Source organism: Nomascus leucogenys, chromosome 13 (assembly GCF_006542625.1).
Source record: "Nomascus leucogenys isolate Asia chromosome 13, Asia_NLE_v1, whole genome shotgun sequence".
Taxonomy (NCBI): Eukaryota; Metazoa; Chordata; class Mammalia; order Primates; family Hylobatidae; genus Nomascus; species Nomascus leucogenys.
Genome location: NC_044393.1, coordinates 19474569 through 19499439, shown reverse-complemented (window position 1 = coordinate 19499439; position 24871 = coordinate 19474569). Strand labels below are relative to the sequence as shown.

At 42.6% G+C, this 24871-nt stretch overlaps 1 protein-coding gene across 3 annotated transcripts in view; it reads left to right on the top strand.

The window, feature by feature from the left end:
• The first annotated feature begins 642 nt into the window (after positions 1 to 642).
• Positions 643 to 24871, top strand: part of PKIG (cAMP-dependent protein kinase inhibitor gamma) — an 88991-nt gene continuing 64762 nt past the window's right edge. The window contains exon 1 of one of the 3 annotated variants that reach the window (XM_030825590.1): positions 643 to 840. The gene's annotated coding sequence lies outside the window, so the exon portion shown is untranslated. Of the gene's footprint in view, positions 841 to 923; positions 1260 to 24871 lie in introns of those variants that run through there. The other 2 variants (XM_030825589.1, XM_030825592.1) reach the window with 2 other exon arrangements.

Here is a 24871-nt window from a genome sequence, read left to right as displayed (position 1 = left end):
ACCAATTTATTCACTCTTTGCCACACCACCCCTTCAGAGGCTATAAAAGAGAGGAATCTGCCACCCCTCCCACATCAGTTTTCTTGTCTTTAAATATTCCCAGTCTTGGCAGGGAGTGGTGGCTCACGCCTGTAATCCCAGCATTCTGGTAGGCCCAGGCGGATGGATCAGCTGAGGTCGGAGTTCGAGACCAGCCTGGCCAATATGGCGAAACCTCGTCTCTACTAAAAATACAAAAATTAGCCAGGCGTGGTGGCACCTGCCTGTAATCCCAGCTACTCGGGAGGCTGAGGCATGAGAATCGCTCGAACCCAGGGGGCAGAGGTTGCAGTGAGCCGAGATTGCTCCACTGCACTCCAGCCTGGGCGACAGAGTGAGATTCTGTCTCAAAACAAAAACAAAAACAAAAACAAAATAACAAAAACCCAGTCTACCAAGCCACCACCTGAGGCCCTGTCTCATCCTCGCACGGTCCCCATTTGAGGTTACAGAGAGATAAACTGAGGCACAAGCAGCACCCGCGGCCCAAGACCTCCCCCTGGCCTCACTGTCCCCCTTTCCCTATCTTCCCCGGGCCAAGTTCCAACCCGGATCCCTCCTTCGCAGCTCAGCCCTCGACTCCCACCTCGTCCCTCCTCTGCCCCCTCCGCGGCTGCGGAAGGGGACGCGAACCGTCCTGGTCCCATCCGAGCCGCCGTAGCGCGAGTGCCGCGGGAGTTCGGCAGCCCAGGTCGCCAAGGCAACGGGCTCCGCTGCAGGTTGCGGGCTGCGGGCGCTAGGCTGCCCCGGGGAGGCGCTGCGGGCCGGCGGCCCAGGCACGGCGCGGCGGCGAGACCGCAGGTGAGCAGGAGCAGGGCGGCCGGTTGCGGCCAATGCTCCGGGCTTGGCGTCGACTCGTCGCAGGGGGCGAGGGGCTGAGCCGCCAGGGACCCCGGGGAGGGAGGCTGCGGCCCGATCTTTGTCCCTCAGCCGCGCCGGGGACTGCGCCCCCGACGCCCTTTGACCCCGCCCCGCGTTCAGGGAGAGTCCGTTTTCGGCCGTTTATTATATTTGTAGCCATTGGTCGACCTCATTCGAAAGTTTCTTAAAAAAAAATCCCTTCTTATTTGGGGGCCGGAAAAGAACTGAAAACTGTGCAGAAAATTTATTTGTGTGTGTGACTCTTCTGGGGCCAGAGAGGATTGACTTCTTTGTGTGTCAGTTTTATCGTCTGCAAAATGGGAATCATGGTAGCACCTGTCTGATGACGTTATTACAAAGTAAATTTATATTTAAAATTCGTGGAGGTAAGTCCTCAATACTCGGGAGCTTTTATTATTACTACTACTACTGCTAGGAGGACCACCACTGAGCATTTATTGTGAGCCAGGGCCCGGGCTGATAGCCAGGGTAAAAAAGTGAACGAGAGACATCGTGTCCTGAGGGAACTCCACAGTTTTCCGGAGGAGACAGACTCGTAAACAAGAATTGACAGTGATTCCGGTTATGATTTTGGACATACAGAGGGGCTGTGAATGCACAGAGAAAACAGTTAACCTGGATTTCTGGAGGTGAGGTTAGTGTGGATGATCAGGGAGAGATGCCAAAAGAAGGTGACTTCCGAAATGAGACATGAAGGCTGCCTTTATATTGGCCAGAAGATGAGGCTGTTGGAGTGTACCTTGCTGTAGGTAGAGAAAGCAGTGTGTGCAAAGCCTTGGGGAGAGGGAGTGCAGACTTCTTGGGAATCTGCAAGGATTTCAGTCTAGCTGGAGAGCAGATTATGAGAGTTGGAGGGGATCTGGCTAGATGGTGTTTGAGAGACAAGCAGGTGCTCCTCCTGAAAGACTGTAAGTGTGGAGGAGTTTGGGCTTTATCTTGGGGGCAGTGGGAAGCCATCAAAGGGTTTTAAGCCGGAGGTGTGTGTTTTTGATCAGAGGTATGGTTTCAGAAAGATCAGTTTTTTTGTGTTTCTCTCTTGGTCTAATCATTCCTCCCATCTGTTTTTCACTTTGCAGGCATTCATTTGTGGTGATTCATATATATGTGTGTATGTGACAGTGTGTGTGTGTATGTATTTGTTTTTGAGATGAGGTTTCACTGTGTTGCCCAGGCCGGTCTCAGATTCCTGGGCTCAAGTGATCCTCCTGTCTCAGCCTCCCAAGCAGCTGGAACTGCAGGTGCACACCACTGCGCCTGGCTAATTCAAAAAATATTTAATGAGCACCTTCTTCTATGTACAAGGCACTGTGTAGGTAGTAAGGAAGCAGGTCCCTGCCCTCAAGGAGATCACAGATTGGTGGAGAAAATATGCATCAAACAAGTGATTATAATTGTAATGAGAATTGTGAAAGGGGACGCATGTTAAGATCAAACTAGCATAGTTTGGAGATTCAGGTAGGGTTTTGATAAAATGTCTGGAGGGTGTAGTCTGAGTTAGCTATTGTGGGGATATTCCAAACATTTTCAAAGTACATTCATGGAGCCAAAAGCAGTCCACTACAACTGGAACTTAAAGATCAATATTGAAAGAGATCCCTCCAGAGAGGTTGAGAAAAAAAAAGGCTGAGATTATTCAGGGCTACTGCATTGCATACTCTCGGAATAATGAGCCATGCACTTAGTCTACACTAAAAGAAATGGCTAGAGAAACAGGAACAGGAGAGAAACCAGCAAAGTATAGTAATGAAGGCCAAAGGAAGAGGTTGGTTGGCTTTTGTAGATGTTGCTGAGATGTCGAGTAATATAAGTTAAAAATTAAAGTGTGTCCTTTTGGGTAAATAAATATGGAGGTCAGTTGGGACCTCATTGAGCAGATTTGGTGAAATGGTTGGGGCGGAATCTATAATATCAGCAGCTTTCAAAGGTTCAATATAATATATCAGTGGGATGAGTTAAGAGTGGGATGTGAGAAAGACAAAGTGTAGGCAGCTCAGAGAAGTTTGGCTGCGAAGGGAGGTAGAGAGAAGGCTGGGGAGCGATTGGGGAATAGGTGAAGTTTTTTTGAGCATGAAAGAGATTAAATGCTGTTGGCAAAGAGCCAGTAGAGAGAAAGGCTGAGAAGACACAGGATATGAAAGGGAGAATTGATAGTATAACTTTCCTGAGAAGGTGGGAGTGGAGGAGCTCCACAGTACAGATCCTTCAATAGGAGTCTGATGCCTGTTACTTTTTGGAGACGTGGGAAGCCAGGTTATTCCTGAAAGGAGTGCACCAGTGTAATGCAACAAAAATAAATAAAGGTATAAGTGTGGAAGGAAAGTCACAATTTTCATTGTCGGCAGATAGCAGGCATTTATTGAACTAGTATTGTGTTAAGTACTTTTCATGCACCATTTTTTTTTTTTTTTTTTTTTTTTTTTTTTTGAGACAGGGTATCACTCTGTCGCCTATGCTGGAGTGTAGTGGTGCAATCTTGGCTCACTGCAGCCTCTGCCTCCTGTGCTCAAGCGATCCTCCTGCCTCAGCCCCCCAAGTAGCTGGGAATACAGGTGCGAGCCACCACACTCATCTAATTTTTGTATTTTTAGTAGAGATGAGGTTTTGCCATGTTGACCAGGCTGGTCTCGAACTCCAGACCTCAAGTGATCACCCGCGTCGGCCTCCCAAGGTGCTAGGATTACAGGCATGAGCCACTGTGTCCGGCCTCATGCACCGTTCTTAATGGATAATGTGATGTTTACAACAACCCTGTGAGATAGGCCCTCTAATAATTGCAAATTTATGGATAAAGAAACTGAGGTAAAATGCTCACTCAGGGTCACACAGTATTTGAATCTAGGTTTACCTGAACCCAGAGCTTTTACTCTTGACCACTACCTGGATGATATAAATCTCCACCTGTGATATGATTGTCTGCTGAGAAAATTCAAGAGAATTAAACTAAAAATACTTAGATATAATAAGGGTAAGTGAACAGCAGTTATAAGATAGACAAAAAGCAATAGTTTTATGCAGACAAAAATAGAAAATGTAATTGTAGGAGAACTGACAATAGCAACATGAAAAATAAATACTTAGAAATAAACTTAAAAATACATGTACCCAGCTTAGCCACACAGAGTAAGAGTTGGCTGGGCATGGGGATGGGAGGACAGGATGAGGAAGGTAAAGTAGTTTTCCCATGGGAACATCAGAGTATTGATACTGGAGAAGGGGTAGGTTAAGAAAACAGATGTCTATCATAAGACATCATGAGATATTCACTATCATGTTTTTATAAAGTTGAAAAACTGGCCTGGCACGGTGGCTCACACCTGTAATCCCAGCACTTTGGGAGGCCAAGGCGGGCAGATCATCTGAGGTGAGGAGTTTGAGACTAGCCTGGTCAACATGGTGAAACCTCATCTCTGCTAAAAATACAAAAATTAGCTGGGTGTAGTGGTGCACGCCTATAGTCCCAGCTACTCGGGAAACTGAGGCAGGAGATTCTCTTCAACCTGGGAGGCAGAGGTTGCAGTGAGCTGAGATTGCACCATTGCACTCCAGCCTGGGTGACAAGAGCAAAACTCCATCTCAGAAAAAAAAAAAAAAAAAAAAAAAAAAAAAGACAATTAGGTGGGAGCGATATATATTAGAAAGATGTTTACATTATATGGTTAGGTGTAAAAAGCAGATTACAGTACAGTATGTTCCTGTTTTTTTAAATGTATACATGTTTATAATTAAAAATCTGGGAATACTAGTTCTTCTTAAAAATGTTAAATCTTTGTGATAAAATTTACCATCTTAACTATTTTTAAGTGTACAGTTTTGTAGTATTAAGTGTATTCATGCTGTGCAACCAATCTGCATGACTTTTTCATCTTGCAAAAGTGCAAAAGCCAAACTATACCTTTAATAGGTTTAGCTCCCCATTTCCCCCTCCCCACCAGCCCTTGGCAGCACCCATTCTACTTTTGTTTTCTATGTGTTTGGTTACTCTGGATACATCGTGCTAGTGGAATCTTGCATTATTTGTCTTTTTGTGAGGGCTTATTTCACTAGCATAGTGTCCTCAAGGTTCATCCTTGTTGTGTAGCATGTGTCAGAATTTCATTCTTTTTGTAAGGCTGAATAATATTCCATTGCATGTTTGTACCACACTTTTGTTTATCCATTCATTGATGGTCACTTTGAGTTGCTTCCATCTTTTGGCTATTGTGAATAATACTGCAGTGAAACATAAGTGTACTATAAAGGTAAGCTGTTTATGAGATCATGGGGAAACTTCTATTCTGTTCCTCATTGCCTTAATTTTCCTTTTTTATGAGCATGAATTGCCTTCATAATCAGAAAAAAAATCGGGAAGTATCTTTTTTAGGAGGCTGGGGAAATAAGGGTAAAAAAGGGCAGTGGCAGCGGGAAGGGAAAGGAGAGGGCAGATTTGAGAGACATTTCAGAAGGAGAATCAACAGGACTTGACCACTAAGAGGTAAGGGAGAGAGGAGTGGAAGATGAAGCTTTCCTGGCCTCTGGTGGGAAGGGGCATCAGTCCTGGCGGGGCTTTGACTAGGGGAGGAGGGAGGAAATAAGGCTGGAGAGCCACCCGAGCTTTTGTTTAGCAGTTTGGACTTCATCTAGAAGGCGGAGAGAAACCATTGAAAGGAAGTGAAATGACTTGATCTGATTTGCACATAGAGAGATTACACTGGCTCTTTCCAACCATTCTTTAAGCTGAAGCCAGATAGTGCCAGGTATCCCTTTGTGTTGCTTATGCTTGAACTTCTGTTAATTTCCTTTTAGTTGAGATGAACCTTTAGTACTGAAGTACACATATCTATTATTCTAAAAGCACCTGGACTATTTTAAACAATGTTTTGGTGTTTTTTTGTTTTTTTTTTGAGACAGAGTCTCACTCTGTTGCCCAGGCTGGAGTGCAATGGCGCCATCTCGGTTCACTGCAACCTCTGCCTCCCAGGTTCAAGCAATTCTCCTGCCTCAGCCTCCCAAGTAGCTGGGATTACAAGCACCCACCATTATGCCCAGCTAATTTTTGTATTATTATTATTATTTTTTGAGATGGAGTTTCACTCTTACTGCCCAGGCTGGAGTGTAATGGTGCGATCTTGGCTCACCGTAACCTCCGCCTACTGGGTTCAAGCAAGTCTCCTGCCTCAGCCTCCTGAGTAGCTGGGATTACAGGCACGCACCACCACGCCCGGCTAATTTTGTATTTTTAGTAGAGACAGGGTTCTCCATATTGGTCAGGCTGGTCTGGAACTCCCAACCTCAGCTCGCCTTGGCCTCCCAAAGTGCTGTGATTACAGGTGTGAGCCACCGCTCCTGGCATTTTTGTATTTTTATAAAGATGGGGTTTCACCATGTTGGCCAGGCTGGTCTTGACTCCTGACCTCAAGTGATCTGCCCGCCTCAGCCTCCCAAAGTGCTGGGATTACAGGCGTGAGTCACCGTGCCCTGCCTGTGTTCAGTTTTATCTCAATAACACAGTCTCCTGTAAATATACTTACTTTTTTTTTTTTTTTTTTTTTGAGATGGAGTCTCACTCTGTCCCTCAGGCTGGAGTGCAGTGGCGCAATTTTGGCTCACTACACCCTCTGCCTTTGAGGTTCAGGTGATTCTCCTGCCTCAGCCTCCCGAGTAGCTAGGATTACAGGCACACGCCACCATACTGGCTGGTTTTTTTTTTTTTGCATTTTTAGTAGAGACAGGGTTTCACCATATTGGCCAGGCTGGTCTCAAACTCCTGAACTCAGATAATCCACCCATCTTGGCCTCCTAAAGTGCTGGGATTATAGGTGTGAGCCACTGCACCCAGCCATCCTGTAACTATACTTTCTAACTTTAGTAGGAGAAATATGAATAATTGGGAAAATAAACAAGAAACAAAAATAATTCAAGGTAGAGTATGTCACAATTCTGTTAAAATTTTAAAACTTAAAATTTTTCACATTTTATTGAAAATTCTGACAGCCTCCTTTTGAGAGAAAAAGGACAATATAATGTACACAGTGTCAATATTAAGGAACTCTTACGAAATGAAAATTTGTAGGGTCCAGATGGATTCAGCCCATCACTTAGCTCCACTCCCACAAACCTGTAGTCTCTCTCTACTTCCAGAGCATTACAGACAGAGGGAGCTAACTGTTGTGCTAACATTTGTAAATAGCTCTGCAGTTTAGAAGAGCTGGATTTCCAAAAGATGCAAATCTATGATCTCATTTTCATCCTCCTAACAATTCTGTGGGGTAGGGATTATCATTCCCATTTTCAAATGAGAAAATTGAAGATCAGAGGATGTGACAGATCCGTCTCAGATACTATAATAAGTCCTGGAGTTTGAATCCAGGTTTTATTTTCTTCTTATATTTTAGCCTTTTATTATGGAAAATTTTAAACATACAAAAGTAGAAAAGATAATAAAAGACACCTAATAAAAGAAACCTAATACTGAGCTTTAACAGTTACCAACATATGGTCACTTTTATTTCATCTATACTGCCTACTTCTACCCCACCTTAAATTATCATAAAGCAAATCCTAGACGTCATATTTCATCCATGAATACTGTACTTCAATATACACATCTAAGAGAAAAGGATTTTTTCCTCCTCCTTTCCCCACTGTAGTCACAATATCATTATTACACCTAAGGAAATAAAAAGTAGTCATTCCTAAGTATTACATGATATCCATTTGGTATTCAGTTTCCTTCAACAATTTTATAAATGTCTTTCTAAAAAAGTGGTTTTTTCAAGATGGAGTCTCGCCATGTTGCCCATGCTGTACTTGAACTCCTAGGTTCAAGTGATCCTCCTACCTCAGCCTCATCAGTATCTGGAAATACAGATGTGTGTCAGTGTACCCAGCTTTTTTTTTTTTTTTTTTTTTTTTTTTTTGACACAGAGCCTCACTCTTTCACCCAGGGCGGAATGCAGTGATGTGATCTCCACTCACTGCAGCCTCTGCCTCCTTGATTCAAGCAATTATCCTGCTTCAGCCTCCTGAGTAGCTGAGATTACGGGCATGCACCACCATACCCCACTAATTTTTGTCTTTTTAGTAGAGACAGCGTTTCACCATTTTGGCCAGGCTGGTCTCGAACTCCTGACCTCAGGTGATCTGCCCACCCACCTCAGCCTCCCAAAGTGTTGGGATTACAGGTGTGAGCCATCATGCCCGGCCTGCCCAACTTCCATAAATGTCTTTTTACAGTTGGTCTGTGTTCACTGGGATCCAAACAAGGTGCCCATATTAGACCTGATTGATGATCTCTTAAATCAACCTTGTCCAATCCACAGCCTGTGGGCCACATGCGGCCCAGGACAGCTTTGAATGAGGCCCAACACAAATCTGTAAACTTTCTTTTTTTTTTTGGAACGAAGTGTCGCTCTTGTTGCCCAGGCTGGAGCGCAGTGGCGTGATCTCGGCTCACTGCATCCTTGCCTCCTGGGTTCAAGCAGTTCTCCTGCCTCAGCCTCCTGAGTAGCTGGGATTACAGGCGCCCACCACCACGCCCAGCTAATTTTTGTATATTTAGTAGAGACGGGGTTTCACCATGTTGACCAGGCTGGTCTTGAACTTCTGACCTCAGGTGATCCACCTGCCTCGGCCTCCCAAAGTGCTGGGATTACAGGTGTGAGCCACCACACCCGGCCTCAAATTTGTAAACTTTCTTAAAACATTATGAGATTTTTTTTGTGTGTGATTTTTTTTCTTCTTCCAGTGTGGCCCAGGGAAGCCAAAAGAATGGATACCCCTGTTTAAAATCTTCTTAATCTATAGCAATTTCTCCTCTTCTTTTTTCCCCCTTTGCCATTTATTTGTTTAAGAAAGTCATATCATTTGCCCTATACAACTTCTCGTATTCTGCATTTGACTGATTGCATTTATTTATTTATTTATTTATTTATTTTTCTTAGATGGAGTCTCATTCTGTTGCCCAGGCTGCTGGAGTGCAGTGGTGCGATCTTGGCTCACTGCGACGTCCACCTCCAGGGTTGAAGCAATTCTCTTGCCTCAGCCTCCTGAGTAGCTGGGACTACAGGCGCATGCTACCACGCCCAGCTAATTTTTGTATTTTTAGTAGAGACGGGGGTTTCACCATGTCGGCCAGGCTGGTCTTGAACTCCTGACCTCCAGTGATCCACCTGCCTCAGCCTCCTAAAGTGTCGGGATTACAGGCGTAAGCCACCGCGCCTGGCCAGCATTCATTTAATATGTTTATTCCTTTTATGTTTTTTTGTCCATTGTACTTTATAGGTGATGCTGTGTACATCCTATTGTATCATGTCAGGAGGCAGTAAGGTCTAGTTAGCTCTCTTTGCACGATATTAAGATTGATCATTGGGTTCAGGTATTGATAGTATGATCCATCTATTGTAAGTCTCCCATCAGTCTTTCACAGAATGGCTTTAGCAGCTACTAATGATCATTGTCTAGATCCATTATTTTATTATATTAGGGGTTGCAAAATGAATTCACATTTTCTGATACCAAGTCACATGCTGTGTTTAATCCCACTATCTCCTAATTAAAGGAAGCCTTTACACACTGTCATCTATGCTGCACTCTGGTAGGTGGAAAAAAAAATTCCTCATTTAGTAGCTCAGCTTAATATAGTAATAAAAAAGAGCCAGAACCTATATGCTCTGTCCAGCACTAACTGCTCCCAACATTGCTTTCCTGGGTTGGCCTTATGTATTTGCAAAACCACACAGTGGAAGGGCTGCCTGTATTAGTGTTTTATAAACTGCTGTTCCTCAACCTACATTGTAGCCTGCTAATGTAGGTTGAGGAATATTTGGGGTAAAATTTCCAGCATTTTTTTTTCTTAAATGGAGTTTCGCTCTGTTACCCAGGCTGGAGTGCAGTGGTACGATCTTGGCTCACTGCATCCTCTGCTTCCCGGGTTCAAACGATTCTCCTGCCTCAGCCTCCCGAATAGCTGAGACTACAGGCACACACCACCATGCCTGGCTAAGTTTTGTATTTTTAGTAGAGATGGGGTTTCACCATGTTGGCCAGGCTGGTCTTGAATTCCTGACCTCAAGTGATCCTCCTACCTTGGCCTCCCAAAGTGCTGGATTATAGGTGTGAGCCACCATGCCCAGCCTAGCATTTTTTTTTTTATGGAAAAATAGAAAAAAAATCACAATTCACCTCAGATACATCATATAGAGTAAGAATAAGTTTGGTTTTGTAAAACTTTTGTTTCAGCTCCATTTATGTATCTCTGAGCCATGATGTAAAATATGTTTTTTTATTGGGGTCCTGGTCAAGTCATATAATTTTTCCAGTATTTACTTATTTTATTATTTATTTATTTATTTATTTATTGAGATGGAGCTTCACTTTTGTTGCCCAGGCTGAAGTGCACTGGCGCAATCTTGGCTTACTGCAACCTCTGCCTCCCGGGTTCAAGCGATTCTCCTGCCTCAGCCTTCTGAGTAGCTGGAATTATGCACGCCACCACACCTGGCTAATTTTTGTATTTTTTTTAGTAGAGACGGGGTTTCACCATGTCAGCCAGGCTGGTCTCCAGCTCCTGACCCCATATGATCCGCCCACCTCGGCCTCCCAAAGTGCTGGGATTACATGCATGAGCCACTGTGCCTGGCCCAGTTTTTCCAGTGTTTAAACAACCAACCTGTGCTATAGCAAGTTTCTCAGTCGAGGATTCATTTATGTTCAAGCATGCTACTTATAAAATAATACAGTATATTGATCCATTTATAAAATTATGCAATATATTGATTCATTTTAGAATTTCCTTTAAAGGCTTTCTTGGGTGACTGCCAATTAACCAAAATTAATTACGTTATCCCAATGACCAAATTAATCCCCTGGTAGTCAAATTGAACTGGATACATGAGTTATGTGAAAAACCTTCCAGGAGTTTTCACATGTACTGACGTTTTTGTTTTGTTTTGTTTTTTTGTTTGTTTTTGTTTTTGTTTGAGATAGAGTCTCAAACAAAACTCCGGTTGCCAGGCTGGAGTGCAATGGCATGATGTCGACTCACTGCAGCCTCTACCTCCTGGGTTCAAAGATTCTCCTGCCTCAGCCTCCTGAGTAGCTGGGATTACAGGTGCCCACCACTATACCTGGCTAATTTTTTTTGTATTTTTAGTAGAGATGGGATTTCACTATGTTGGTCAGGCTGATCTTGAACCCTTGACCTCAGATGATCCACCTGCCTCGGCCTCCCCAGGTACTGGGATTACAGGCATGAGCCACTGCGCCTGGCCGTACTGATGTTTTTGATTCTCTGGTTATACTTGAGGTAGAGTAAATGATTCTAACCAGCACTGGAACCATTAAAGGAATGTAGGGCCTTATCAGTATTAGTTGGTTGGAGAGGGGAGGTAAGTTAGGACTGGGCAGGAATGAGTGGGTGGAGAAACTGACTTAGCCGTTTTGTTAGCTTCTGGGCATGGGAATTCAGTGGAGGGAGCCAGACCTCCTATGCATATAATGGTAGCAAGAGTAGCCCTAATTTTGTTCCTGCCATTTCTAATCAGGATGGGCTTAGGACATGAGCAGTGGGATATTTAGTGACATCAGCAATGAAGGAGTAGGAAATACAGATTCTGATTTATTTTTTAAGTGATTCTCCATCAGCTGTGTGCTTTTAAGACTAGACTGTGGGTTTTTTTGTTTTGTTTTGTTTTGTTTTTGAGACTGGGTGTCATTCTGTCACCCAGGCTGGAGTTGCTGTGGTGCAGCCATAGTTCATTGCCACTTTGAACGCTGGGACTCAAGTGATCCTCTCACCTCAGCCTCTTGAGTAGCTGGGACTACAGGTGTGTGCCACCACATTCAGCTTATTTTAAATTTTTTTGTGGATACAGGATCTCTGTATGTTGACCTGGCTGGTAGACTGTGTTTTTATTTGAATATTTGTACCAAAACTTAACATTCTGTTGCTTATTGATTATATTTTGCTACCTAAGAAAATAAATATGTATTTTTTTAATTGGCTTATATAAAACATAATACCTGTTTTCTTGTGGTTTTTAAGTAAAATTTGAAGCACTGATTTTTAAGTGTAGGTTCTTTTTTTTTGAGACGGAGTTTCGCTCTTGTTGCTCAGGCTGGAGTGCAATGGCACGATCACGGCTCACTGCAACCTTGCCTCCCAGGTTCAAGCGATTCTCCTGCCTCAGTCTCCGGAGTAGCTGGGACTACAGGGGTGTGCCACCACGCCTGGTTAATTTTTGCATTTTTAGTAGAGACAGAGTTTCACCATGTTAGTCAGGCTGGTGGTCTTGAACTCCTGACCTCAAATGATCCACCCACCTCGGCTTCCCAAAGTGCTGGGATTATAGGCATAAGCCACCACTCCCGGCCAAGTATAGCTTATTTTCTCATTTGTAATTTATTAAAGCCGAAGACACCATGATTGAAAGCAACTGAAAATGAAAATGATATTTCCAGGGAGGCTAATAACTTACGGAGCTTTCCTGTGGCCTCAGGGTCATTGTTCTCTGTTAGCCAATCCTTAGAAATTGCTAGAACTCATAGGAATGCAGAGTTGTATTATGAGAAGAACAAGAACTTGGGTTTCAGGCAGATCAGGGTAACCTTGGGCAAGGTCTCTGAGTCTAGGTTCCCTTATCTGTAAAATGTCTCATGAGGTCATGTGAGAGTTAATCATTATAAAGCTTGGGCCCTAGAAGGGGCTTAATTAATGTGAGTTATCTTCCTTTCTCCCAGTTCTGATTTTGCAAACCTACCTACTCCGTGTTTCTGCTAATCACCAGAATGAAACTTAAAAAAAAAAAAAAAAGCTGATGGTTTAATCTTGATTTTCAATGTCAGTTAAGCATAACATAATTCTATTGTTTCTTATGTGCATAAGGCTTAACTTTCATTGGTTTTTGATGATCTCTGCATGTTGTATATGGTACATATTAAATGTAGTGGCCATATATTTTTTAAATTTCTTTTATAATTTTTTTTTCAAGACGGAGTCCAGCTCTGTCACCCAGGCTGCAGTGCAGTGGCGCAATCTTGGCTCACTGCAGCTTCTGCCTCCTGGGTTCAAGTGATTCTCCTGCCTCAGCCTCCCCAGTATCTGGGACTACAGGCATGCGCCACTATACCCAGCTAATTTTTGTATTTTTAGTGGAGACAGGGTTTCACCATGTTGGCCAGACTGGTCTCGAACTCCTGACCTCAAGTGATCAGCCCACCTCAGCCTCCCAAAGTGCTGGGATTACAGGCGTGAGCCATTGTGCCCGGTAGCTATATTTTATAAACCAAAAATAGGGACTTGTGGTGTGATAAGTATAGTATACTTAGGAGGGTTAGGAGAACAGAATATTTTGAAGAAGTGCACTCTCAGAGAAATGGTTGCTATGCTTTTATGTGTTCATAAGGAAGCAGTACAAAGTTGTGGTTAGGAATGAGGCCCTGGAGTCCTTTGGACATGAATTCACATCTTGGCCCAGGCACTTTCTACTTACTGCACAATATACTTAACCTTCCTAAGCTTCAGAGCTTCCTCACTTGTAAAGTGGATATTATGAGAGTTCCTTGTTTCTTGTGAGGATTGCATGAAATAAAGGGCTCAGCACAGTCTTGGCAGATAGAAAGAACTTAACATGTAAATGTCGGCTGTTATGTTTATTACTATAATGCTTTTGACATATGCACACTTATACAGTAACCTTTTTTTTTCTGCAAAAACCTGTTCAAAAAGCACTTCTAAAATATGTCAGTATTTGCAAATGTACTGTATAGTAAGTTCTTTATCAGGCCTCGTATGGAAAGGGCACAGAAGTATTTTGAAGACCCCATGCCCCGCCTTGCATGCCCACTGGGAAGACCTGACTTACTTTGGCCTTCTCAAAATATTTGCATAACTCTCAGCACCTACTCCATTGCTTCTGAGATGACCTCTGCACCGTGTATATGTTTTGGCTGATACAGCCAAACTTGTCCTGGACAGACTTCAAGGTTCACTTAATCTACTGTCACAGGCTTCTTTCCCTAAGATTTTCTTGGTTGTGCCCTCCCTAGAGTATTGGCTTCTTCCTTAGGCTAGCAGCAAAATAGCTGAAGCAGGCCTAAGCCCCAGATCTATGTATGACACCCACCTAAGGAAGAGAAAGATTGTCTTGGCTGGGCGCAGTGGCTTACACCTGTAAAATGCCTGTAATCCCAGAACTATGGGAAGCCGGGGCGGGTGGATCACCTGAGGTCAGGAATTCGAGACCAGCCTGGCCAACATGGTGAAACCCCATCTCTACTAAAAATACAAAAAATTAGCTGTGTGTGATGGTAGACGCCTGTAGTCCCAGCTACTCAGGAGGCTGACGCAGGAGAATCGCTTGAACCTGGGAGGTGGAGGTTGCAGTGAGCTGAGGTCACACCACTGCACTCCAACCTGGGCAACAAGAGCAAAACTCCACCTAAAAAAAAAAAAAAAAAAAAAAGAAAGATTGTTCCTTAGAGTGAGAATTTTTCTCAGAAGCCTCCAGAGAACTAACCCTAGAATCTCATTGGCCTAGACTGGGTCATATGCTCATTCCTGAGCCAATTCCTGTTAGTAGGGCAATGTGATGCCCTGATGGACTTAGGCCTGGTTCTTGAACAAGCCATTTACAAGAGGGATGAAATTATCTCTAGACCAATCAGAAACAGAATTGTGTTTCTGTTAGGAAAGTTTTTTTTTTCTATGAATAGGGGAATGGAAGCTGAGTAGATTGGTCAAAGAGGAATTCTGTTGGCTGCTGATAACAGTGCTTTAAAGAAGACAGGTTATTTTTCTCTCAAAAAATATTAAGTCCAAAGTAGATAGTCTGTTCCTGGCATGGCAGTTCTACAGTGCCATCAGGCAGCCTAAATCTTTCTCTCTGTTTGTTTCACCATGCTTATCACACAGCTTGCAGTCACCATGTGGTCGCACGTGTTGCTCTGGCTCTCTAGCCAAATGGTCTTTGAGGCAGGAAGAGGTAGGAAAGGGGAGGGCAGAGGACACCCTTTAAAGTACCCTGAGTCCCAACCACCATGTTCAGTTTACATCTCATTGTCCATTCTTACTTGTGAAGAAGGCTGGTAAATGCAGTTTCTTAGCTGTACACATTGCCATTCCCAAAAACAGAGGGATTCTGCAGCTGTGGAAGAATGAGAAATAGATACAAGCCTGGAAGTGGGCAGTGCCCACCACAGGAGGCGGCCAACAATGTCAGCTATACCCTGTATTTGGAGAAAATTGCAGTTTTTACATTGGCTTTCCTCTCTTTCCTTTCCTTTCCTTTCCTCTGCTTTCGTTTTTGATGGAATCTTGCTCTGTGTCCTGAGCTGGAGTGCAGTGGCACAATCTCGGTTCACTACAACCTCCACCTCCTGGGTTCAAGCAATTCCCCTGCCTCAGCTTCTGGAGTAGCTAGGATTACAGGCGTGCCCCACCATGCCCAGCTAATTTTTGTATTTTTAGTAGAGACAGCGTTTCACCATGTTGGCCAGGCCAGTCTCGAACTCCTGACCTCAGGTGATCCACCCACCTGGGCCTCCCAAAGTGCTGGGGTTACAGGTGTGAGCCACTGCGCCTGCAGTGCCTGGCCTGCATTATAAATATTTCCTCATAATGTGTTGCTAACAGTGACAATCCATAAGAATCAACTGGGTTTGTTTCCTAGCCTGTTCAGTTTTATTATTGTGATTACAAAATAATTAAATATTATGTTAACCAATGAAATGTAAAGGGAAAAAGGAAGATACTGCTTTTATGAAAAATAAGTTGAATGTGTTTACCTGATAAAGATAAATGGCTAAGAAAAAATATTCTTGTCAAATTAGAGGTGGAAGAGACCTCTGAAAAGATTGAAGAAAAAAAATTATGAAAATATGCAGATTCTGACAGGTAGGGTAGCTCTCACCTGTTATCGTAGCACTGGGAGGCTGAGGCAGGAAGATTACTTGAGGCCAGGAGTTTGAGACCAATCTGGGCAACAGTGAGACCCCATCTCTACAAAAAGAAAATTAGCCAGATGTGGTGGCGTGTCCCTGTAGTCCTAGCTACTTGGGAGGCTGAAGTGGGAGGATCACTTAAGCCCAGGAGTTTGAAGTTACAGTGAACTATGATCACGCCACTGTACTTACTCCAGCCTGGGAGACAGAGTAAGACTCTGTCTCCAAAACATATATATACATATATGTTTCTGCCTTCAGAATACTTCACAAGTATCATTCCAGTAAAAACTGAAAATCATAGATGTACATCACGAGTGTAGTTCATGCAGAAACTTTAATTGCTTGAACTTATTCTCAAGAAAAGGCCTTCACTGGTCACGGTGGCTCATGTCTATAATCCCAGCACTTTGGGAGGCCGAGGCAGGTGGATTACTTGAGTCCAGGAGTTCGAGACACAAGCCTGGGAAATACAGCAAAACCTTGTCTCTACAAAAAATACAAAAATTAGCAGGTTGTGGTGGTGCATGCCTGTACTCCCAGCTACTCGGAGGCTGAGGTGGGAGAATCACCTGAGCCCAGGGAGGTTGAGGCTGCAGTGAGCCATGATCATGCCATGCAGTCCAGCATGGGTGACAGGGAGAGACCCTGTCGAAGAGAAGGAGAGGAGAGGGGAGAGGGAAGAGGAGAGGCCTTCATCCCTTAGCAAGTATTTGGAAAACAAACATGCATTTTTAATGATTCCTTTCTTTAACTGTATTTTTTAAAAAATGAGTTATACCATTATTAGTTCTGATCCCATCAAGGAGAGAGCTTCTGCTTTGTTTCTTAAGTTGTTATGTATGGGTTACCGTGTATCAATTGAAATGAATATCACTAGGCCTTATTGTTGGCCATTATAAATGGTGCCCTGGTGAGCTTCTTTCCAGAGACATCTTCTCTAGTATATTTTTTGTTTTTTGATTTTTTTTTTTTGAGACAGAGTCTTACTTTGTTGCTCATGCTGGAGTGCAGCGGTACAATCTTGGCTCACTGTAGCCTCTACCTTCCCAGTTCAGGCGATTCTCCTGCCTCAGCCCCCCAAGTAGCTGGGACTACAGGCATGCACCATCACGCCCGGCTAATTTTTGTATTTTTAGTAGAAACGGAGTTTCACCATGTTGGCCAGGTTGGTCTCGAACTCCTGACCTCAGGTGATCCACCCATCTCGGCATCCCAAAGTGCTGGGATTACAGATATGAGCCACTGCACCCAGGCCCCTCACTGATTTTAAATAATGTAAAGTTTGGAATGTCTTGGGGAGTTCAATGTAATGGAATTTGTCCTGATGTTATTTCTTTTTCCAAATCACGTAGCACTTCAAACTTTTCTTTTTATAACATTTCTCATAGATAGTCCTCCTCCATAATTACCTTTGTGTTTATTTTGTGTCTGCTACTAAACTCTTAGTTTGCTGAGGACAGGAGTCCTTCCTTGGACCTCTGTACATCCTAACATACAGTGGGTGCTCAATTTATGTTCATGGAATGAGAGAATGAATCAATGTCACTGTCTTCTATTATTGCATAGCCATCTTCAGTAACACTTCCTTTGAATTCATTGTCAGTGGAGCTAGTCTTGTAGCCTTTTCAATAGCTTACATTCCATGTTAGAGCAAAAAATGTTAAATGTTTATAAGGTAATTTCAAATATAAGCAAAAGTAGAGAGAATAGTATAAAGAAACCTCCATTATCTATAATCAAGCTTCAACAATTACCAGCATTTTAGAACAAACTTTGATTTAGGATAAGGGTAGAGAGAATATGACGACATCAGGATGCTGATTTTGGTATTGTGGGGAGGGAAGCAGGCCATGTGTGGTGAGCAGGGTAGAGAAAGAGGAGGCTGGTGGCCCAAATACAAACCTGCCTCATATGGGTTGTCTTGAGGATCACTTGAGTTGACATAGGAAAGTGAGAAGAACAATACCTCACACACGGTGAGTAGAGCCTAAGTGCTGCCACCGCCATTACCATCACTCCTGCGTAGTTTGTGGGAGCTGAATGTGGCAGCTGTGGCACTTACTAACTTGGTGACTTTGGACACCGACCTTTCTAAGCTGCAGTTTCTTCATCGGAAAAAATGGGAATAGTAATAACATCTTAAACAGCATTGGCAGGGCGCGGTCGCTCATGCCTGTAATCCCAGCAGTTTGGGAGGCCAAGGTGGGTGGATCACTTGAATTCAGGAATTTGAGACCAGCCTAACCAACATAGTGTTGGTTTTAATGGAGAACCCTGTTCTCCATTAAAAATAGGCTGGGCATGGTGGCTTATGACTTGTAATTCCAGCACTCTGCAGGCTGAGGCAGTTGGATCACTGGAGATCAGGAGTTCGAGATCAGCCTGGCCAACATGGTGAAACCTCGTCTCTACTAAAAATACAAAAAATTAGCCAGTCGTGGTGTTGTGCACCTGTAATCCCAGCTACTCAGGATGCTGGGGCAGGAGAATTACTTGAACTTGGGAGGTGGAGGTTGCAGTGAGCCAAGATCGCACAACTGCACTCCAGCCTGGATAATAGAGCAAGACTGTCTAGAAAAAAAAACAAAAACAAAAAAGGTAGCATCTTATCCCATACAGGCAGTGGAATAATATATGTAAATATGTTCTGGGTTAATTAACATTAATCACAATTTTCCAGAATGGTGTTCTAGTCTGGAGGGAGGGACCATGTTTCTGGAGGATTTTTCGGGAGTCAAGCCAATTCCTTCTGTGTATTCTCATTCTGAGACTTCATAATATTCGTGGCAGAGTCATTTGTCAGCCTAGCAAATAAACATTACAGCACAATAAGCTTTGTTTCCATTTGCAAAATGTTTTTTAAATAATTAGAACAATTTTACTTTATGTAGCTTGTCCATATATGCACTGAAAATGAAATACTTATCAACCAAGTTGATAAAGGGATAAAAATAGTTTTCCTAAGGAAAACTATTTGCTGGGGATTTGTGTTGGAAAAGTTTTGTAGCAGAGTCTGTTTCCCCGTCTTTGAAATATAAACAGCATCTTTATTTGTCTAGATTTTGCTTATAACAATTTACTCAACTCCTAATTAAAGATAGCTCTGTCATCCACACATCACTTAGCTACTTTCCTAAAGCCAGAATTTCTCTAGAAAATCAGTTTTCTTTTAAGACTTTAAAACACTTTGCCTTCTCCTTAGTACTATAAAGAATTCTAATTATGTAGGACATTCATCCAGCCACTCCTCCCACCACACACACACACACACACACACACACACACATATCTGTCTGAGATAAGAATTCGATACTGTGGGAAGAGAAATGAAATATCCCTGATGGTTTTAATAATTTTCTGCAGTGTTTGTTTGGACAAGACAATCAGCTGTCACATCCCCTGGGTATGAGAGTTATATAAACCCAGGTCAGAAAGTCAATGCTGTAGACTTAAATTCTCAGGAAGTTTTAAAACTTTTAAAACTACCACTTGCCTTTTAGATTTGACTTTTTAAAAGTTTGATTTTTGCTTTTTCAGGTACTAAACTTTTGGCATTCTTAGTATTTGTGATTTATAGCATCGTGTACTTTTATAGGCTTACTTATTCAAACAAACTAAACCCCTACTCTATGCCCAGATAACAAAAAAACATGTATCTCAAAATGAGCAATATCCTGAAGCTATCATTTGGTCCCAGTGACATATGAACTGTTTGTTTTTTTCCCCATATACTGTTCTGTGTAAATGTTTTATTACACAGTCTTTTTTATCTGGATTATTTTTCTGGAGATTTCGGTATACTTTGTTGATATTTCTTTTCAAAAGCTCCCGCACAAATCATCTCCAGTAGTCATCCAGCCAGTGTTGTACTAGAAGATGTGTTACTTCTAATTTAAACTTCCATTTAAGGCTTGACGCTGTGGCTCACACCTATAATCGCAGCACTTTGGGAGGCCAACGCAGGAGGATCACTTGAGCCCAGGAGTTCAAGACCAGCCTGGGCAACAAAGTAAAACCCCATCTCTATGAAAAATAGAAAAAAATAGCTGACATGATATCACATGCTTGTAGTCTCAGCTACTTGGGAGGCTGAGGTGCAAAGATTGCTTGAGCCTAGGAGGTAGAAGCTGCAGTGAGCTGTGTTTGTCCCACTGCACCCCAGCCTGGGTAACAGCATGAGACCTTTTCTCAAAAGAAAACAAACTTCCATTTGAGAAAGTGACAGAAAAAGTTTTGGATTTTTGTAATTATAGGAATTCTTTACTTTTCTTTGATAATATATCTCTTTCAGTGAAAAGGGAGTTAGGAAGAGATCTAAATGTACTCTTTGATCTTCCTTGTTAATCATTTAAAAATGGAATTTGGAACTAATTTTAACTTCTGAAGGAACTGGGGGAATTTTATCTAGTACCTGAGGTATACCTTAGTTTTTTATATATTGAATCTTTAGGACCAGTTTTATTCTTTCATTTAAATATGTAGTGAGCATCTAGTATGTGCTTGCCATTGTACTGTGTGTTTATATATATTACCTCATTTAATTCTCACACAAACATTGTTAGATACATAAAAGGAGACTTCAAAAAATTCATGGAAAAAATTGAATTAAAAGATAAAAATGAAAAATATAAACTTGGCCGGGCGTGGTGGCTCACGCTTGTAATCCCAGCACTTTGGGAGGCCAAGGCAGGCGGATCATGAGGTCAGGAGATGAGACCACGGTGAAACCCCCGTCTCTACTAAAAATATAAAAAAAAATTAGCCGGGCGTGGTGGTGGGCGCCTGTAGTCCCAGCTACTCAGAGAGGCTGAGGCAGGAGAATGGCGTGAACCCGGGAGGTGGAGCTTGCAGTGAGCCGAGATTGCACCACTGCACTCCAGCCTGGGCGATAGAGCGAGACTCCGTCTCAAAAAAAAAAAAAAAAAAAAAGAAAAATATAAACTTTATTTCTCAATATAAACTCCATCAAGTTCAAGGCAATATTGTAGTGATGATACTGGCGCCATTTAGCCCATTCCTAAAGAACTGAGAGTTCTGGAAATTTAGCCATATTAATGCAGTCTTTTTTATATTATTAACTGAAAAAGAAAATGGGTTCCCTTTAAAGATTTCTTAAGATTAGGAAACAAAAAGAAGTCAGAAAGAGCCAAATCAGGACTGTAAGGTGGATGCGTAGTGATTTCTGTGCACAATAATTTCCCATTGAAATCTCACAAAAATTGCCCTTGTTTGATAAAAGGAATGAGCAGGAGGAGTGTTGTCATGGTGGAGAAGGACTCTGGTGAAGCTTTCCCAGGCATTTTCGTGCTAAAGCTTTGGCCACCGTGCCCAGCCGCAACTTTCATTTTTTTAAGTCATCTAATCCTTACAACTGCTCCGTGAGATAGGTACTATTATTATCTTTATGTTACAGATGGAGAAACTGAGGCAGAGAGAGGGAAAGTAACCTGCCTAAGGTCCCAGAGCTCTAGAGTCAGTGGTCTTAACCTCTATTATGACCTCTCACTTAATGAAGGCCAGATGGACTTCCCCTCTAGCTTTTTATTATGAAAAATTTCAAATGTGGAAAAAAATTAACAAGAGTACAATGAGCACCTGTATCAAAAACCTAGCCCAAACAGTTGTTAACATTTTGCTGCATATAGTTTATCTGCATGTGTGTATTTCAATTTTTTGCTGAACTATTTGAAAATATATTATGGACATTATAATTCACTCCTTAAATACAAAACAAAGCAACATTTTCCTTTTTTTTTTTTTTTTTTTGAGACAGAGTCTCACTCTGTTGCCCAAGCTTCGCCTCCCGGGTTCACGCCACTCTCCTGCCTCAGCCTCCCCGGCAGCTGGGACTACAGGCGCACGCCGCCACGCCCAGCTAATTTTTTTGTGTTTTCAGTAGAGACAGGGTTTCACCGTGTTAGCCAGGATGGTCTTGATCTCCTGACCTTGTGATCCACCCGCCTCGGCCTCCCAAACTGCTGGGATTACAGGCGTGAGCCACCGCGCCCGGCCTAACATTTTCCTTTTACTTGGTAAATGCATTCTTGGAAAATACATTGCCTCTAAAATCATGCAAAAGTACTTTGTTACAGACAAAAAGGAGTGGAGTTCTAGGTTCAGATAACTATAAAGAGCTTTACATGAGTACCTTGGTATTTAAAAATCAAGCAGAATAAAGGGACAATTTTTGTTTCTATAAGACAGCCCCACTATTTGCTGGATGTTTAACATCTTGGTCTCTACCTACTAAATGCCCATTTGAGTGAGGAGACAATCAACTGTTGTGTCAACCAAAAAATGCCTTGCATCACCTCCGTTTCCAGAAAGTCCTCTAGCCAGCTGTGCCTGTTGAGTGTCATTGACCTGACTGGTCCTCTGCTGAAGGAGCTATAGGTTAAATTAAAATAAAATGTGCTGTCACAGAATCCTTATCATGATTCAGAGTTGAGTTAATAAAGGTGGTAGAACTTATCTGTAATACTCCTTTAGTTCTACAACCACATATGTTCTAGATTTGTAAACAAATATTCATTTATTCTGTTATATTCTACCACCACCACTTTGTTCCACAAAAGGTTATACAGCAGATTTTTACTTATTTAAGCATTAAGAGTGCCTCCCCATGTATTTGAATCGGCTAGGAAATATTCGTAATTGCTACGCTTTTCTGTATAAAAAGGGACTTGAAGCAGACTCAGGGCCAACACAATGTAGAATCTGTTTCTTCTAGCTTTATTTCTCCCTGTGCTGCTAGAGATACCAAAGGGTTTGTCTCAACTGTTACCACCTCCCACATATTCCATTGATTTCTTTATTTTTCTCTGTTGTCTGTCAGTCTGTTTGTCAGACTTATCTCAAATGCCATGTTGTTCGTGCATATTTCTCAAAGCCGTCCATCAAGATACAATCTAAATCATCACAGCACATTCTATCTTGTGACACTAAGCACAGACTGCCTGTGTTACATTTGATTATGTGTTTCCCTTTTCTTCCACATATGTTTCAGTAGTAATTTCCTGGGCAACTTCTGTGTGGCGGGCCTTGTTTGGGATCTTGGAAATAGAGAGATGAAGCTCTCCTACATAGTCTCATTTACTTCCTATTTTGCTTTCTTGATAATTGGAGTGGCCTTTTCTAGCCTTGTATCCCCTGCAGTATCTGATGCATTGCCTTGCTCAGGGTGATTCATACGTATTTTTGAATTCAGTTTGGAATGAAAGGAAACAAGCAGGCACTTTCAAATCAAATCTGGTGCTGCCACTATGCAACTGTATATAAATCTAACCCAACCCCTGTGCGCCAGGTTCTTTATCTGTAAAACATGGATAATAACAACCATCTCACAGGATTGTGGTAAAGTTTAAAGATGAATTGTGTGAAGCCTAGCAGTTATTGGCACGTAGTAGGTGCTCATGAAGTGGTTGTTATTGTAAGGGAGGCTCAGTCATTCCTTTAGGTCACTTGAGTGGGCAGTGGAAGCATTTCGGATCTTAATTGTCTTTAGGGAAATGCTTACTTAGTCTGGGGGCTTCTCCGAGAAGCAGGCTCTGGGGAAGGTCTGGCTCATTGCTGATTAACTGTTCCCTTTTTAGAGTCAATGATCTGAGTCTGTGTTTTGGAACCACTTATATAATGTATACCACCTGTTATTTGTGTATTTTTAGAAGTGGGAGTCGGGTAATCCTAGTCCTGTCAGTAAAAGAGCAAACTGTTTACCAGAAGCAGAGCTTTTTTCTTAACACTGAGTCACACTGACTCATCTTTCACATTTTTCTTCCCACCGCCTCATAACAACCTTGCAAGAGAGAGAATTTTTAGGGAATCAGTTGACTTACTTTTTTGTGATTTTCCAAAGTTGAAAGCTTGAAGGTGTCACGTCATTAATTCCATCCCAGGAAAGGCTAAAGTTTATGCTGCCTTGGAGTGCCAGTATGACCAACGCCATGCAGTGAATATCTCACATAAACCCTTGTCTAGACAAACCACTTCTGTTGGCTGAGAGGTTAGACAAGTGCCTGAAGTGTACATGTTAAGAGTAAACACGTTTTGCTCTTTGAAAATTGTTGCCTTAAGTTGAACCTGGAAAGTTTCCTCTTCTGAGATAGGAAATCCAAGCAGTATTAGAGTCAGAGCTGTGATATCTTCACAGATGGATTTCAGATGACAGAAAGTCCAGACAGCACATTAGATCAGCAAAATGGTGAAGGAAGGTTTATAGATGAGAATGACTGATATCTTTGTGCCTTCATTTGACATTCATTAAATGAATATTTACTGATCATCTGTGACATACTTGGTGCTAGGGTTATGACAGTGACTAATAAAAACATAGTGCCTGCTGTCATGGACCTTATACTCTAATGCTCGTTTATAGTAAATGCTAAGGGAACATAGAGATGCCTTGGCCTGCATATGTGAACATGTTCCTGTGCATATGGGTGAAGGGAGGAAGGAAGGCTCCTTGGAGGAAAAGGCACCCAAGCTGAGCCTGGTAGGGTGAGTAGGCATTAACTAGGAGAAAGGGGTTAGTTAGGGGAGTGTGGGGTTGGCTGAAGAGTATTACATGCTGAAATGAGCTATGAGTCTTGGGGTCGAGAGAAGAGCTTGCCCTTGGAGAAGCTGAAAAAAGTGACCAAAGGACAGTGAGAGAGAAGTTTGGCACAAAATAAATTCAGAGAAGCTAACAGGGCCAGAAGAGCATTGTAGACCAGTTTATTAATCTAAAAAAAATTTTTTTTTTTTTGAGACAGAATCTTGCTCTGTCGCCCAGGCTGGAATGCTGTGATATGATCTCAATCTCAGTTCACTGCAACCTCTGCCTCGCGGGCTCAAGCAATTCTCGTGCCTCAGCCTTCCCAGTAACTGGGATTACAGGCACACACCACCACACCTGACTAATTTTTTTTTGTATTTTTAGTAGAGACGGGGTTTCACCATGTTGGTCAGGCTGGTCTCGAACTCCTGGCCTCAAATGATCCACCCACCTCAGCCTCCCAAAGTGCTAGGATTATAGGTGTGAGCCACTGCGCAT